General features: G+C 31.1%; 1 long non-coding RNA gene across 1 annotated transcript; it reads right to left on the bottom strand.

The window, feature by feature from the left end:
* Positions 1 to 2,010: 2,010 nt before the first annotated feature.
* Positions 2,011 to 5,159, bottom strand: LOC125493248 (uncharacterized). The gene is made up of 3 exons (XR_007269754.2): positions 4,942 to 5,159; positions 3,632 to 3,747; positions 2,011 to 2,401 (listed from the first exon to the last, which is right to left on the bottom strand). It is a non-coding gene; the product is annotated as an uncharacterized LOC125493248 (long non-coding RNA).
* Positions 5,160 to 14,969: the final 9,810 nt, after the last annotated feature.

The raw sequence follows: 14,969 nt of genomic DNA, 5'->3' as shown, positions 1-14,969 counted from the left end.
TCAGAATTTTGCTAGTTTTTTCGCTCAAATTTGACCCAACACTCCTCTTTTGGCCCAACACACTAAATTTGGCCCAACACGCTAAAGATAATCGCACCTGGCCCAGCACTCCGTCCTCACTCCTAACCCTAAAGCTCTCCTCTACTCCTGACCCAAAATCACTCTCCTCCCTCATAACCCTAATCTCCCTCTCTCTCCCTCCTCTTCCCCCTCTCTCTCCCTCCTCTTCCCCCTCTCTCTCCTCTCTACTCCTCCCTCACAACCGCCAGATATCTTCTCTCTCCTCTTTCCTCTCTACTATCATGCAAGATTTATACACAAGAAATTGAACGAAAAAATGAGAACGAAGAACTGAAAACGATGAAACGAAAACGACAAAACCAAGAACGAAAACGAAGAAATTGAAGAATAGAGAACGAAGAAATTGAAGAACGGAGAACGAAGAGAAAAAATGGGGAATGAAGAAATGAAGAGACGAAGAATCGAAGATTTGTACACGAGAAATTGGTTTTTTTTTTCCGTTTTTTCAATTTTTTTTACCAGATTTTTTTGTTTAATTTGGGATTTAGTTTTTGGATCTGGTTTTGTATGTAGGTTTTATTTTAGTTTTTTGGGCTGCCATTTTTGTGTCGATTTTTTTGGGTTCCATTATCTTATAATTTTTCGCTCTTAATTTTCACTCTTAATTTTCGTGCTTAACTTTTGCTTTTTTGTGCTTAATTTTTGCTTTTTCGTGCATAATTTTTGCTTTTTCGCTCCTAACTTTCGCATTATTTTGTTAATTATGTATATATGTTAATTTGTTCATTTTGTATATTTGTATTATTTTCTATATTTATTTGTATTCATGTTTCGTTTTCTATGTATTTATGTTTAGTTTTTTATGTATAATGTTTAGTTTTTATATAATTTTGTATATATGTAGCTAATTTTCTGTAGTGTTTTTGTTCCTAGAATTAGGAATTAATCATGTTTCCGCCTCATATTTTTTCCTTGCAGTCTTAAGTTGTAGAATACCCTTTTTCTGTCATGTTTGGACATATTTTTAAAATTTTGGTACAGTGAGAAGTTTTTCTTATCCCGAAAAAAAAGCTAATTTGTACACAATTTTGGGATGTTATATATATATATATATATATATATATATATATATAGGGGTGGGATCCGCTGAAAATAGCTCGTAAGCTGAAAACTGAAAACAGGGTAACTTTTAACCCATTTAGGGTAACTTTTAACCCCTTTAGGATAACTTTTAGTACTTTTGAAATTAATTTATTATTAGTGGTGTAAGTTCGGTTTTTGGTTTGGTTTTAGGTCAAAACCAAACCAAACCGAAATAAATTCGGTTTTGAAATTTCCAAACCGAAATTCGACTCAATCCAAACCAAACCAAACCAAACCAAAATAGGAAACCAAAAACCAAACCAAACCAAACTAAACCGGATTTTTTTTATCTTTTAAAATCCAAACCAAAACAAACCAATTTTTTTTTCATATTCCAAAATCCAAACCAAACCAAAATGAAATTAAATCAAACCAAGATAAAAACCAAACCGAATTTAAACCAAACTTTTTGATAATTTGATTTTAAGTGACAATATTTTTGTATTTTCGTAATTAATATTAAAAAAAAAGAAACACAAAAAAATAATAGACAAAATTCGTATGTTAAGTGACAATAATTCGATTTTTTTCGGTTTTCCAAAACCAAAACCAATCCAAACCGAAAAACCGATTTTTTTTTTTTGAATCCAAACCAAACCGAATTTCAAAAAAAACCAAACCAAATTACTAATTCGGTTTGGTTTGGTTTGGTTTTCGGTTTTTAACCAAATAACTTACACCCCTATTTATTATAAGAGTAACTATTATCACTTTTAAGGTAACTTTTACCATTTTTAGGATAACTTTTAGCAATTTTAAGGTAATTTTATATATATTTCAAGGATAACTTTTAGCACTTTTAGGGTAACTTTATATGTTATAAGAATAACTTCTTCCACATTTAAGGTAACTATAGATATTTCAAGGACAACTTTCCACTTCCCCATCAAAATAATAAGGATTAAATAAAAGACACTCCCTTCCTTTCATCAGGAAATTTATGTTACTCCAAAAAAATGCGAAATACATCTGCCACAGTTCTGATCTAAGATCTCGTGTGTATAAATTCCTTATAAAGCACACCACTTGTGCCTACACCAGCAGTCTGCAGGCATTAGAGCTTCATACTGGATTAAAAAGTTCACGGTGTTTGAAGTACAGTAACCTTGAAGGGTTGAACACAGTTTGCTGTTGTATGTGCAAGCAGCAACTGCATCAGTAAATTCAAACACCTTCAAGATTGCATCAAATCTTGCTATAGTTGAGGTTACCAAGTCTGGAATATACTCCTGAATCACTACCATCAACAAAAGGATTCATTATCATTAGCTTCTAAAAATGTTGAAGGATGAGACAAAAAAGAGGAGCACGTAATTTAGAGATAATATGCAACTCTTGGTCAGTGAATTAATATGCAAGAGAGTGAGATGTGCTCTCTGTACACATTGCAGAAGCCAAAAAGGAAAAAGCCTCTGAATTCTGATCGGCTGAAAGTAACAGTATCAGAAAATTTGAATAAAAATTGTAGTTAAAGCATGAATCTTTTAAAGGTCACAGAAGAATTTAGATTGATATTAGACATGGAAATCCACCATTATAAAAATGAACCAATAAGATGTCAATTTGTCAATATTGTTGCAACGACAAATTTGGCAACTCAGCATCATCTTAACTAACAAAGAATGAACATATTATTGGCATAAAGATCTAAGAGAATTATGAAAAGGACTAAACTAAAAGTTGAAAACTTAGATTAGAAGCAAATGTACAAAAAACTCAAATAATGCCTACTCTAATATTGACTTAAATCCTCCCTATCACCTGCAAAATCATCAGATTGGTGTTGCAAATCCTGATTCAAATCAGATTTGTTGCAAAATCTCTATCAAGCTGTCATCTATCAAATGCTTGCTTGCTTGCTTGTAAAACAAAGCTCCAGCTTTCAGCTAATGAGTGGAAAGTCTTGACTAGTTCATGACATAGTTGGAGTATAACTTCAAAACCAGACACCAACATAATTTGAAGAGTTGAGCACTGCACTTTTTTAAACTCGAAACTGCTGATCTTTTTACAGGATAAAGGTTGAATAGGCATTATGTCACTGCTAAACTGTCTTCAATCACAAATAAACTCATTTCCATGAACTAAGGCTCTGTTCTTTTAGACTAAACTCAACTGAACATAATTTTTCCAAACTAAATTAAAACTATGAGAGGAAACTAATTGAACTGAATTTCCTGTAAAGTAGTCTAAAAGAACAGAGCATAAGAATCCCATTATCTGTTTTTCAAGTCGCTAATAAGCAGCAGACTAACTTCATACTTTCAGTTTCGAAATGATAACTTCTTGTTCTATACAATAGTCATGTAATCAGAAACCACAATGAACTTCCAACTCCAATCTCAGCACAGTATGTAATAATTCAAATCATTCAACTAACATTATGCAGATCAAACAAAGTTGCACAAAAGCACCAAATTGTCTGTATTTAATTCATTTCCAGATTCGAAGTGAATTTGGCAGTTACCGTGTTTATTTTCTGCTGATAATTTTTACAGCTTCCTTTTCTTCCTCCATGCTATTACTGACTGGCCTAAGGAGGCCTTCCAAGTCCAACAATTTCATCATCCGAAGCTCCAGCTACTAAAAAAGACAGAAAAAGAGTTGCTTGAGTTTATTAGCATATGGTCGATTTATTCATAGATTAAAGAGTAAAGGATTAAAGGTAAAACTTCATTTAAGAGACAAACACATGAAAAGAAGGGAACTAAAGTGCACTGGGGAGAAAGTCAAAAGCCAAAAAAGGAAACATATGCCTGCATTGAATCAGCAACATAACAATATACATATGCTGACACCTAGTATCACATAGATTATCCAAAGATCAAGAATCATATGTTATCGTAAACAAGCCAAACTAAAACAATCATTCCAATGAACAACCGGAGGAGAATGGTCAAGCAGAATGAATGTCTAAGCTTGAAATGTGCATGATAAGCTGAACCTGCATCGTTGTGTCTTACACAATGTTTTGCCAATTGGGCTAATAGGTTGTATGAATTTCGCCAAATATATGTTAGTGAGAGAGGGGTAACAAATAGCTTTAAAACAGCAACTAATAACAATACTTTGGAAACTAATAAAAACAGAGTATGCTACACCATAATGAACAAGATAAAAATAACAGAGAGAACACCAAAAGTAAAAAGTAGACAATACTGCATGAAACGAAAGATTATGAAAATTAAAATTGCAAGGAAAGATTATCAGTTTTACATCAGAGAAAGCAACAACATCCAAGTAATGTAACCATAAGATTTCATAAACACGCAAATTCAACAAAATCACAAAAATCAACACTTAATTACAAATAAACTAAACTCTAACAAACTCAACAGATTCATAAATGAGTAATAATTAAGCCTAAAAAAAATCCAAATGTGACCTAATTCAAGAAATTAAGCCTAAAAGTTCGAAACACATATAATTTTCAAATAACTAGAATAAAATTAAGGTAAAATTGATGTGAATCTAGCGATTCGCAAGTCAAAGAATGAGTAATAATTGAACTTCATGAACAAAACCATGAAAAAAACAAACGAAATCATACCAAAATTTCAGATCATAGAAGCAGCGAACAAATTATTAAGCCTAAAAAATCGAAATGTGACCTAATTCAAGAAATTAAGCCTAAAAATTCGAAACACATATAATTTTCAAATAACTAGAACAAAATTAAGCTAAAATTGATGTGAATCTAGCGATTCGCAAGTCAAAGAATGAGTAATAATTGAACTTCATGAACAAAACCATGAAAAAAAACAAATGAAATCATACCAAAATTTCAGATCATAGAAGCAACGAACAAATTATTGGAAGGGATAGAATTAGCTGCGAGCAATTGATGAAATGCCGTTGAGAGAGAAGCAATATACCATGAGAGAATCGAGCTCCAGAGAAAGTAGGATGAGAGAGAAAAACCAGTGAGAGAGGAGGAAGAGAGAGAATTGCGTATAAGAGAAGAGGAAGAGAGAGAATTTCGTGTGGGAGAGAATAGGAGAGAGAATGAATCCTCACCATTCATTATCAGCATTTATTATAATTCATCCGATTACAGATGGACGGTCAAGATTGGATGTTTTCAGTTTTCAGCCTAGGAGTGGTTTTCACAAGATCCTATTCCTATATATATATATATATATATATATTGGTATAAGTAACCTTGGACGTGGCGTAGTGCAGACCTGCAGCTTGCAGGTTTGCACTTTTTTTTAGACATCAATTTACACAATCTGATGCGGTTCTTATGTAAAACAAAATTAGTAAATTATTTACTGATGTGGTTTTACCTTAAAACCGCATCAATTAATATGATTAACGGCTGCGGTTTTAAGGTGAAACTGCATCAGTAAATATTTACTTATGCGATTTTGGACTGCATCAGAAAATATTTTGGATCTAATGCGAGCCTACTCGATGCGGATCAATATTGCATCAGTAACTCCGATTTTGACCGCATCAAATAGACTTTTTTCCACTAGTGTTTTAATGAGGAGATTTTTTTGGTGCTTGAACATATTGTTGGAAATCTTATGAAGTCTAGTTTTCAACTCAATTGGAATTACTTCATTATCATATTTGTACAAAAAGTTATGAGTAAAATGGTGAAAATGTGTCATATTTCGCACAAGTACACAAAGATATTTGTATCTTTTGCAATTCCAATCCACTGGGCACGTGATATATCATTTTAAAAGTAATCTAAGTGCCTTATTCCTCATGTCCCTCGAATCCACATGAGTACAAAATACCATATATTATATCAAAACACCGAAAATTCGTGAAAGCACCGTAGCTTATTAATAGTGACCTAAATACACATAAAGCCTATGTAAATGATCTAATAATACATGAAAATTCAAGCTAATATGCATCTAAATAATGTTATAATATTATCTTATCATGCTACTTTTATAAATCCAAGGGGATACTAGTGTAATTACTATTATGAGCAACTGGAGTTACTCATATGATTAAATGAGAGCACCCAGACCAATGATGTTACTCTGAACAATGAAAGTGAGTTACTCTTTGAAATACAAAGGAGGGTACTTTTATAACAGATGGGGATACTAATAAGTGTAATTTTATGAATGAATAAGGTTACTCGTATGAGTAAATGAGTTTACTTTTGTGAATAATTTGGGTTACTCGTATGATTAAATGAGGTTACTTGAATGAATGAATTAGTTTCATTTATGATTAAACCGGATTGCTAGCATGATAAAACGAGGTTATCTGTATAATTAAACAAGGTTACTCCAAAAGATAAATGGAATTACTCATATAATATTTTAAGCTTACACATAACAATAAAAGGGGTTACTTTCATAAACAAGTGGGCTTACTTTTATATACAAGATGTAAACCAATCAATCTTTTGTGGTGAACCAATGGGGTAACTCATACGAACAAATGTGGTTACTTTTGTATAATCTTGAAGTTACACATATGACAATTGAGATTTTTTGTAATTGGTATGAATAAATAAAGTTTCTTTTATGATTAAAGTTCAAATATTGACCATATTCGAACTTCGAGGGTTGCTAATAAGACTAAACGAGGTCACCCATATGATTAAACGAGTTTACTCATATGATTAAAAGTTCAGGCCAGCTGGTGATGAAGGTGACTGACGTGCCTAGTCCTTGTAAGAATCAGTCTAATTAAACGAGTTTACTGCAAAAAAACATAAACCTCTCTCGAACACCTATGGCTTCCCTAAACATGCACTCATACATATTCCCATGGATTCAGGAAAGAGACGTTAAGCATAACATCACAATTAAATTCCTGCAATCCAGTTCAAAAGAAACAGATTACTCAGATTGATGATTCATTTGATTGGGAAATGCCAACTATTTCCAAGAATACTGTATACGATAGAACCTCCAATTTGGTAATTTCTATATGGTAGAAGAATTCATATAGAAGAAATCACTACTAGTGTCTCTGAAATATACACGTCTATCCAATTACTAGATAATGAGTTTGTCCAAACACATGTATAGGAAGGTTTTAGATATGTTCATTTTGGTTGTGTCCAAAGAGCCAGCAAGCCAATAGTTCGATTAGGTCTTGATTGTTCAGTTATGCTTGCTTTAAGTGATAGATCTCTTAAATCTTTTAAAGATTCATTGTTAGCTTTGGCAAATACTAATATTTGTCAGGGTCCAATTTATTTTAATTGTTTTCCAAATTCGAGTAAAGACCTTGAAGATCCTTATTTCTTCCGTCTTTAACTCTAGACAACAATATTTCCAAAGATATCCAGTTTGATGGTGCAAGATTTTTTTTTATTTACCGAATTTATTACAAATTGCTAAATACACAACTGAATCCAAGATGTAAAATATTATTTAGCTCATGGTCAAACTTTACTATTCAAAGCAGAGCATCGTAGAGTTACTACTCATGTTCCTCAAACTCCAGAATGGAATAAAGTAACTATTCCAGATGAATGGCAACTTGAAACAATACCAATTCCAAAATCCTTAACTAAAAATAGAGTTAAACAAATTATTGACGAACAAGATGGTAGATTTTTTTTTTGATTCAATTCAAATAGAGAATTTCCATCATTTTCTTCCAACTCTGATTTTCCAACGACATGATCTTCTTGTTCTTACCAACGATCCAATACGTTTCAAAATGTTGAAAAAAGTCTCATTCCAGAGCTAGTTTACATGTTCTCACTAGTGAAGGATTTCAATCGATAAAGAAATGCTGAAAAAATATTTTTATGGTCCAAAATATCTTGATCAAAGAATATGATTATTTTTTCAATTTTGATAAATTTGCTCAAGACTTTATTCGGTAGCATTGGTATGCTCTCATGAACAAATTTTCTACAAATATTTTTTTAATATGGTTTCCAATATATTTAAGTAGTTTAAATATTCCTTATCCATTTTTTGAATTATGTGTTAAATCTAATTTAATCCAAAAATGGACTCTTAAAAATGGTTAGTTAGTATCATCCATCCATCCTCTAACAGGTTCGCATGTTACCACGAATGAAGCTAAATTGTCAAGGTGCTCCATTTAAAATAGGAAGAGATGCTGATGACAAGGTAGATACTTCTTTAGGAGATATCAAAAAGAATTATGAACAAAATAATTTTTCAAACACAATGTTACATACAATTTCCAAACAAGTTGATTTAATATCTACTCAAATTGATTCTTTATCTTTGAAAGATTCGCAATCTTCGGATTCTCAATCTTCCAAAGAATAAGATGATTTGTCAAAGAAAATAAACGAAATTTCTCTCCGGGACCAAAGTCCATGTTTTCCCAATGAAATTACCTAACCCTTGATTAATGTTTCAACTATCTTTCCGATTTCAAAAGGTATTGGTAATAGTAGTAAACAGATTTTAGAAATATTTCTGAAAGATTTAAAAAAATCACATGTATATAAAAGGATAAAGAGGCAAATGCAATTGCTAAAATCTTTTTATCAGGTGATGAATCTTCAACTCAAATTAATAGAATTCATTTCAAAAACTAGAAGGATAATCCAGTGAGAAATTATTATTCTAGAGCTACGCCTCATGATCTTCAATTTGAAGAAAGCGGAACCTATGGTCCTCAAAAGATTTATTCTGGTGATCAACTATATGATTGGAATATAGATGCTAGGTCAGAATTCAAAATTTCCAAAGTTTTAGAAGAAATATGTATTGTCGCACTACAAGAATCTGTGCTTGTATCGACCAATCCGTCCACTACAAGAAATTTCGATATTGTGAGTAGTTTTTCTTGCCAATTAAAAAGTTGGTGGATCACACTATCAGGTGGGACGAAAGAAGAAATTACTTTTTCGCTCCAAACTCTATGCCTCCATTTTATTTATGGAACAAATAATGCTCAAAATCTACATCTTTAATTCTAGCTAATTTTTGAATGATTATTGCTGGTAGGATACATTCTTATTCAATGTACTTACTAGAAATGATAGCCAACATTTGGAAAGAAAAGTTTATTTCCGGACTTTCTAATTTGTTTGCTCTTCAAAACAAGTCCATATGATGAATTAACATATCGACAATTGTTTGCTTTTATCAAAAAGGAAGGATTATCTCTTTACCAATGAGTTAAAATTCAATCCAAGTATGGAAAGGAAAAAGCTCAGTAAAGACGCAACTTGGATCTTTTTGTGAAGCCTTTGGCTTTAAGAAAATACAAGCCCCTTCTATTGTTCGAAAATGGAACCATAAACAAGTTCAAACATTTCGTCAAAAGAAATCTTTCCTTTCGGAAAAATTTCATGAAAAGAAAGGAAAGAAAATTAAGACAGGTTTTTCCAAAAAGGAATTCCAAAAGATTATTTTATAAATGTGGCAAGCCTGGTCAGAAAGCAAATAATTGTAGTTTTAAGAATAAGATTATTGAAAATTTCCAAGATGATCCAAACTTACGAGAAAAGCTTTTAAACATTTTCGAACTGAATCAAAGTGAACCAGAAGAATTTGAACACTCTTATTCTGAGTCTGATAATGCTATTTACTAATTAGATTATGATCAAGATTCAGATACTTCTAATTCTGACCGTCACTCTTTCCAATCATGTTAAAAAGAAATTTGTGTTATTTTCAAAAGGAAAAAAGAATAAGAATTACTTCTTGAAATAATTGATCAAATTCAAGATAGTGCTATAAGACAACAATATCTTGAAAGACTAACATAAATTATTTTAAAATCTTCTCCAATTGAAGAAAAAGTTCATTTTGTCTTCCAAAAATTCTTGACGATTCTCCATATAATAAGACTTTCATTTCTCCAATAAACACCCAAGATCTCGAATCTAAGGTTAATCAAATAATGTCTCAAATTCGATAACTTGAACAAAATTTTTTAAATCTTCAAACTAAGGATTTAGAAATGATGCCGAAATTACGCTTCTTCAAAATCCTAGTTTTGAAATCAGAGAGCCATCAAAACCTCCTAGGCCAACTGATTACATTCTGAGTTAATTTCTAAAACTCTAGTTGACAATACAAATTTTATTCAAATTATTCAAAGGATTAAATACCAAAAATGGTATTGTCCAATTACTTTAATCATATATAATGATTTTCAAATTAATAGTAGGGCATTATTTGATAGTGGTGCTGATCTCAACTGTATAAAAGAAGGATTAATCCCTTCTAAATACTATGAGAAAACCACTGAATATTTGTCCAGTTTAAAGGTTAATAACTCTAAATCAAATATAAGCTTTCAAAGGCCTATATTTATAATGATGGTTATTATTTATAGAACCCCATTTACTTTTGTTGAGGATATGAGTAATGACATTATCCTTGGCACTCCATTTCTAACTCAAATTTAGCAATTTTCAGTTAATAAAATTGGTATTCATAACTCCATTCTTAATAAAAAATATTTTATTTCTTTCAAATTTATTACCCCATTGCTTAGAAAAGATATCCATCTTATCTAAAGTAATTCTATTTATACACTACTTAACTTAATTTCATTAAAAAAAGAAACAAATTTCCTTTCTAAAAGAAAAAAATTCTTTCCAAATTATTGAACATGATTTGTAAGGTCCTATTATTCAGCCATAGATAAAGGATTTTCAACAAAATCTCCAAAATACTGTTAGTTTGTGCTGATATTCTAAATGCTTTTTGGGAAATAACTGAACATGTAGTTTCTCTTTCTTATGATAAGGATTTGACCGTCAATCAAATTGCTATCAAAGCTCGATCAATTCAAATGAAAGCTGAATTGCTTGAGATTTGCAAAAAAGAAATTCAAGCACTTCTTGACAATAAGTTGATTAGAAATTCTAAATCACCTTATTCTTGCGCCACTTTCTATGTTATGAATCATGCTGAAAAAGAAAGAGGTGTTCCAAGACTAGTTATTAATTATGGACCTCTTAACAAAGTTCTCCAGTGGATTCGATATTTAATTCCGAACAAAAAGGATCTTCTACATAGACTTTATAATTCAACAGTATTTTATAAATTTGATTTGAAGAGTGGATTTTGGCAAATTCAAATTGCTGAAAATTCGAAGATGGTATCAACAATAAAAAAAATCCTTTTAAGAGTGGATTGTAAACCTGCTTAAGAAATTTAACAAAAAGATGTTCAAAATATTGTAATAAAACAAAATTTTACTCGATCGCAGGCAAATTTATATGCTTTCAACTTTGATATTGAATTTATAGAAGGATAAGATATATCTCTTCCAGATATTTTAACCCGAGAGTTTTTGAAGGGAAAAACGGCATGAGAAGTTCTAAGCCTTCCCTCTTCAATTCCAAAGAAAAAATTCAAAAAATCTCATTATTCTCAAAACACAAAAATCTAATACAAGAAATAAAAAGTTACTTCAAAAGGCTTCCCATATCACCCAAGATTTATCTCAAAGACTCCTTCAAATAGCAAAACACCATTCTCAAAATACCATACCTACAATTCACAAAACACTTTTCATAATCTTTATATTTGAACTAATCAACCACATTCATCAGCTCCCAACAATTTGCAACAAATTATCATCAAACAAATCAAGCTAGAAAATTTCAAAAAATGGTATGTTAAGTTATTAATAACAAATGTTATCTATCGTCACTACATTTGTCGTACATGGGGACAGACGGGGATCTTTTAAGATAATAGCTTTTCCCTCGTTGCCAATGACTTCACCAAGGATAACCTTTATTTCCTGACATGGAAATATGACTTTGTCAAAACATTCTATGCCATTCTAGCTCCTCGATCCAAACTTTTCACAGAGTTCACGAAGTTCCAACAGTACATATTTTCAACACTATATTTCATTCGGAAATTATAATGGATTTATGACAACATCATCTGAGGCAACATGAAAATGGAAACATCAGACCAACCCATTATTTGAGTCTAATTAACATTATAAAAAAGGGAAACTATACAAGTAACTCCATCATCACTAACCCCATTAAAGCCAGAGCACAAGGTTTCTTTTACATTATTCAAGAGACCAAAAATATGATCAGACGATCACAAGAAGACCCAATTACTATCATTCATTGTGGAAATACAATGATTTCTTTTCTCCTATGGCTCCAATAACATTTTATTGCTGATATAAACCATTATGAGCCATTAAATTCATACATTTCACAAATCACCAATGGAAAATACTTATTTGAAGAAGGCGAAGCCTGGTTCTTTCAAATTTCTAGATCTTTTAAATCTAAATAAAAAAACAAAAATGAAAAGCCCAGTGGAATTATCCACGTAATAAATATGGCAAAAGGAATGAAAAAGATACCGCTAAGTGTTTTACACTTAGGAAACAATTAGGGACAATATTTCCATTTTGTAGGTATCCAATAGCTGATTTCAAACTACATCGAAAAAGACACCAACTATGCAACTTATCTGCTCTAGTTGAAAAGCAATCTAAGCAGCAACAAAGCAGATACAAAAGCATTCACATCCAAAATGGTTTCACGTACAAATTTCCAAATGAAGACAATTACTTTTCAAAAGTGAATAGTACTAAATAGTTAAAGATGAATAGTACTTTCCAACTTTCATCAAAGAGTTGAAAAATCTATCCAAGCTCATCAAAAGTCACAACTGATGTTTTTCCACCCGTCGAAGATTGTCAAAAAAAAAAAAAAATAGTTAGATTCCATATAGTTAGAAAATAGTTAGATATATATCGAAAAATATATCAAAAAAACATTTAAAACAAGCCAATAAATCCTATTACCCCCTTAATTAATCCTTTTAGCCACCTAAATTTCTGATTTTTATATAAGAAAAATGATGTCATTTTCTCCTATATGTCACACGCCCATCGAGAATTTCTCTCCATTTTTGTACCTCTTCAGTTTTTCACACAAAATTGTTCTTGTTATAATCTATATCTCTTCACTTATACAACAATTATTCTGGTGTTGTTAGGGTATTAGAAGAAGACGTGAATTGTTCTAGTAGCTCTTTAATAATTTGTTAGACTTAGCTCTCCTCCCGATGTTCCAGGTAACTAGTCGTTATGTTAAAATGCTAGAAATTAGTGTCGTTTTATTAGTTGTAGATTATTTCATTTAGAAAATTGTTTTAAAAATATTTTTCCACGAAAATATTGTAGAAAATTATCTAAATGTTCATTGTGTGTGTCGTGTATATATAATGCGTATAGTGATGATTTTTGCTGTAGATTTCTTATTTAATTAATTAAATTGGTTTTATTAGTGATTATGGAAATTTTGTCAAATAATTAGTGTACGTAATTCATAATGACCGAAATTATATTTGTTGAGGAAAATAATATGTGTGGTGTGTGTATTGTGCCTTAAAATAATGTTTTCTATCTTCATGCTTAAACAATTAAAATTGGTGTATATGCATTTTTCTGATTATTGGTAATTAATATCAAGGAAGGCCGAAAATTTATATTTTTGCATAACTAGATGGAGCGAGAGTTTATGTATGTTGTGTAAAAATGTTGTGATTTTTACGTGATTTTTTTGATTCATGAGTGTTTTATTGGTCTTATTGAGAAATCTGGAAATTTCTGTTTTAAATAATTTTGAGGGTTGAAAATTAAAAAATAAATTATTACTATAACAGTAGGTTCATGGAGGTGTTGGGTAAGTTTTTGGAAGAATTTTGGAAGTTCTTTAGCTTGTTGAATAATTTATTCTGTTGAAATTGTTAAAAACTAAGTTACTTGTTTAATTGTTATAAGAATTGTATTATAGTTTCAGCAAGGAGATTTTTGGACTCTCATGCTGGTTGAATGAGTTATGCTGGTTACTCTCATGTTTTTCCTTAACTTGAGTTGAATTGATCACAATAAAATCATCGGTGCTCCTTTTATGAATTAAAGAGTTTTAGGTTAACTTCTGATTAATCTGGAACTTTTCGCACAAAAGCATCAGATACACAGAGATGCGTCAGACACGACGTCTGAGGTTATACACACAAGAGTTGCGTGGAGCGCACGTTCTTAGTGGTATGTAGATTTCTCATCAATTTTCGGACGTTTTTGAATGTTTTTACTCGTATGCTTTAGACATATTGTTGATGGCTAACATTGTTTAAAATTAAGAAGTTTTAGTGACTTATTGCTATTTTTTTCTCTTCATGTGCTTATAACGTTATTTGTTGAGTGTATATCATGGTATTTGGAGATTATATTGCAATTCATGAGTATTTGAAGTCTTATCTGCGTTTGTAATCTTTATGGATATTTTGAGAAAATGTGAAAGTATTCTAGAAGACTATGATATTTACTTATTTCTAGGTGTAAGGCCATGAGACATCCCTCTTATTGAAAGATATTCAGATGAAATGATATATATTATGTCTATAATATTTTAGTTTATAGAAAAGAAATCCGGTAGGATAGAATTATTCCCCGCTAAAGGACATGCCAACCACCTAATTTGTGATCTAGGGATATTAAGTGGGTTAATTATTGTCGTCCAGAGGTCAGTGAGTGTTGCGTGTACTATACTAAATCGGGAGTTGACCATTCTTAGGCACATGCAGCAGGGAACGTACGCCCATAGGCTGACTTAGAAATTTCGATCTGAGAAATATTAGCAAGTGGGTTGCGATCCAATAGCATTCGGTTTTACTCAAACTTGTTAATACTTATTTCTTTGTTTTATTCAAGTATTTTTGAGATGATTTTTTTGTTTAATTAACTTCTTTATTAACTACTCGTTTTTTTTACTGGAAAGCATACTAACTTCCAAAAATGTTTAATTTATGTTGGATATTATATTATGACTTTAATCCTAATTTTTCCTTTGCTTATTAATCTATATCTGAAATGTACTA

This window comes from Beta vulgaris, chromosome 9 (assembly GCF_026745355.1).
Source record: "Beta vulgaris subsp. vulgaris cultivar EL10 chromosome 9, EL10.2, whole genome shotgun sequence".
In the NCBI taxonomy this organism is placed as follows: domain Eukaryota; kingdom Viridiplantae; phylum Streptophyta; class Magnoliopsida; order Caryophyllales; family Amaranthaceae; genus Beta; species Beta vulgaris.
Note: the sequence above shows the minus strand (reverse complement) of the source record. Positions and strands in the feature narration are given on the sequence as shown.